The sequence below is a fragment of the Seriola lalandi genome, unplaced genomic scaffold (assembly GCF_002814215.2).
Source record: "Seriola lalandi dorsalis isolate HSWRI2012SDOR001 ecotype SW California unplaced genomic scaffold, Sedor1 jcf7180002054858, whole genome shotgun sequence".
Classification (NCBI taxonomy): domain Eukaryota; kingdom Metazoa; phylum Chordata; class Actinopteri; order Carangiformes; family Carangidae; genus Seriola; species Seriola lalandi.
In genome coordinates this window covers 23,709-27,302 of record NW_019525411.1, presented here as the reverse complement: position 1 = coordinate 27,302, position 3,594 = coordinate 23,709, and the positions used below count along the sequence as shown (strand labels likewise).

The 3,594-nt window shown below is 45.1% G+C and overlaps 1 protein-coding gene across 1 annotated transcript in view; it reads right to left on the bottom strand.

Annotated features, from left to right (window-relative positions):
• LOC111670571 (actin-binding protein WASF3-like) overlaps window positions 1-381 on the bottom strand; it is a 10,246-nt gene extending 9,865 nt beyond the window's left edge. Inside the window, exon 1 of the mRNA XM_087179589.1 lies at window positions 253-381. The gene's annotated coding sequence lies outside the window, so the exon portion shown is untranslated. The remainder of the gene's footprint in view (window positions 1-252) is intronic.
• Between the last annotated feature and the right edge of the window lie 3,213 nt (window positions 382-3,594).

Genomic DNA, 3,594 nt, shown 5'->3' with positions numbered 1-3,594 from the left:
GGGGGGGGGGGCTGCACACCTGTAACTCGATCGATCTTTCGATCAGCTGATCAGTTTATCTGTCTCCATCAGGGTCTGACCGCTGATGATGTCATCACCGGGACCGGATGACTGACAGGTCGCTGATCAGTTTCTGTTTGAGTGAAGCGGGAGAGAGACCGTCACGGCCCACCGATCGATCACAGCGCTAATTTGTCAGTAACACGCCAGCTAGATATCAATAAGAGCCAATAACCGATCGACGAGACTCACCGCGGGCTGAGGAGATTCCGGTCCGGTGAACGGTTCGTTCTGCTGAGGCTCCTCCGTCACAGAGCGGCGGGCAGCGGACTCATCCTCCGACCCTCTGACCGGGAATGGATGCGGAGAGAGAGACGGAGGAGGAGGGAGCCAGGCTCACTCTCCCCCCGTCGGCTCATCGGAGCACCTCGGCTTCTGTCGGGAAACTTCGGCTGCTCAGTGTTTGTGAGTTCATGCTGCTGTCATGTGAACGACCCAGAATAAACTGAATGTTTGTTTTCTACGGAAGAGGGTTAGGGCCACATGTCAATGTTTTGTTAGAGTTCTGACGTATTTTTCCACATTAGGGCCACGTGATTTTTTTTTTGACTCCCGCTCTGATATATTTTATACAAACTTCAACGAACAGTCCGTGTCACATTTAGACGACACACAACACTGATGTCCCGTGTCATCGCCCTGTGATTGGCTGACAAGAGACTGCGCCACTCCATACAAACAGCTTGAACTCGGATCCTGCAGGAAACATGGCGCCGCTTTGTAAACAGCTTGTTGATTTAAACAAGGAGCTTAAAATCACTTATATCTGCAAAACTGTAAAGGCTACAGAAATGATGAAACTCTTCACAGGGTCAACAATCAATGTGCCAGCGCCACCGTGTGGCCAGTTGTTTTTCTCCAATACTTTTACACCTAACCCTGTCCATCTGTCTCATTCTCATGGACACCATATCTCTGTAAGGCCTTGAAGCAACTTCTTCAAATTTGCCACAAATGTTCATTTGAACTCAAGGATAAACTGATGAGATTTTAGTGGCTAAAGGACAAAGGTCAAAGGTCAAGGTCAGGTGACCTCACAAAACACTTTTTAGCCATTACTCAAGACTTCAAACAACATTTATGACAAACTTTAACACCAGTGGTTAATATTTTATATGTTTGTGGATAAACAGGATTGACCTGAAACTCGTCTGAGTGGAGGAGGGATACGACCACGAGGAGGTGATTCTACTTTCATAAATGTTCATGTCACTTGCTTTGACCATGATAACGCATCAGTCACCAGCAGCGACACAACGTGTGTAATCAGTCCACACATACCTCCACCCTGACACATGAAGCCGAGGGGAGTTTAATTAGAGTTGGTAAAGTTAAAGTAACAGGATGTGGGAACTTGACTGGTCTCCATAGCAGCAGTGGTTATGACCACACACTGGTTTACTTTCAACCAGCCATCTTCTCCTTCTGTATGAGGAAATGTGACATTGTGGGTCCTGTCTCTTAAAGTGTAGACGTGTTCATCATCATCATCAGCATCACTCTTCAGCTCCTCGTCCTGCTTGTCGGATAATTAAGACTCCAGAGGTTCAACCATCACCAAGAGGTCAGCTCCTGTTTTTGTGAGTGTTCAACACTTTTCTACCTCTGCTCCACAGCTGACTGTGTCAGGGAGGGGTCGACCTCAACCTTGTTAACCTTCAGTCTGATGAGATCAGGTCACACTGTCAGAGAATCTGTCTTGACTTCATGTAGATCACTAATATAATGTCACACTTCATTAGAAAACATCAGTCTACAGCCAGCAGCTCTGACAGGCTGTACTTGAGCTAAATGCTAAAATGTTAGCATGCTGTGTACACTGTGTACTGACTGGCGTAGTGTGTGTTGTCTCAAATCAAACACAGCTGTTGTGCACTTACCAGAAATTATGATCACAACATGTGACCACAATCATCTCTCACCAAACCTCTTCTTTGTGCACAAGTTAAAAATGAGTGTTTTACTGTCCCATGTGTCTGTTACATCCAACATGGAGACATTGGGCACTACACTCTGCACAGATGTCTCCACCTTCCTCTGCCGCCATTTTCACAAGTTTGAAAATACGTTAGTGGGAGCTCACACTCCACTTCTGAACTATCTGTCTTAGTTCAGTGTGTTAGCATGCTAACATTAGCTAACTAGCAGTAAACACAGTGTCCCGCTGAGGCTGATTGGTTCTGCAGGTGTTTTGTCATGAACCAGTTCTAATGTTGACCTGATGGTGGCGCTGCAGGAAAAGTCAGTTTGATTCATCGTCTGGGAACATGAATGTTTGTATTAATTCACATCATTTTAAATCATCTTCTCAGATTTTGAATCGATTCACAAATGATTGTTGTGATAATAATCATAATAATAATGATAATAATTTAAACTAACTGAACAACACAGTCCACACTCTACAGTAAAACCTAAATACTATTCGGATTTAATATTTTAATAAAAGCTTTTACCAGATGAAGTGTTCAGTGATACTTGGTGCTCATCACCAGAGACAAGACCAGACAACCAGCACACACCTGTTCCCCACCCACCACCACCATAACAGAAGGCTATAAAATGTATTCTGGGTAAATATTAGACTTTAATGTTCAGTCTGATGTCAAACCAACAACTGATCATCAGTTAATACACAACCACAAGAGGACGGCCCACTAACACACACACACACACACACACACACACACTCTCACACACACACACTCTCACACACACACACACACACCACAAACTGATGAAACATAAAACTGGAATGTGTGAACATACAAACAAAAAGCAGCTCATTATTGACACTTCACCATTAGAGACAGGAGCTCCAGATCCTGGTCTAGAGAAGAATCTGTGACACTGGCCCGGATCTGGCCCAGATCTGGCCTGTTGGTTGGGACCACTTTGTTAATGAACATCATCTGCACAGCAGTAATGAGATAAACATGTAAAATCATGTACCATGGAAACAAGACAGGACCCAGAGCAGAACCCTGTGGTACACCACACAGCTGAGGTGCAGATGAGGAGACATGGTTACCAATGGCAACCAGTGGCCACTGAAACAGCCCAATAACAGAAGTGGGAGGAGCTGACCCAGAGAGGACGCTGTAGCCGTGGTGAGAAACACGTTTAAGGTCCAAAAATGTTATGCTAGTAATAGTTAGCAGAGACATGCTCTGTCAGTAGACCAGGAGTCATGTGACACTTTAGTCTTCAGACCTGAGCAGAAGAAGCACTGAGGCTGGATCTACTGCAGCTGGGAACACATCCTGTTTGTTCACACAGTCATGTGTTCTGTAGACTGTAAATAAAGATGGACGTTACCTCTGTGACATCACCCACAGGTTTCTGAAGCTCAGAGTGAGCTGCTCCATTGTCGTCATCTTGGCAGTGTCTGAGAAGCTACAGACCAAAACAGTTTTTGTACCAGGCTGTAAACATTTTAACATGGGAGTCTATGGGGACTGACTTACTGTTGGAGCCAGACTCTAGTGGTCGTTAGAGGAACTGCAGCTTCTGGTTCTTCAGTGTTGATGCTTC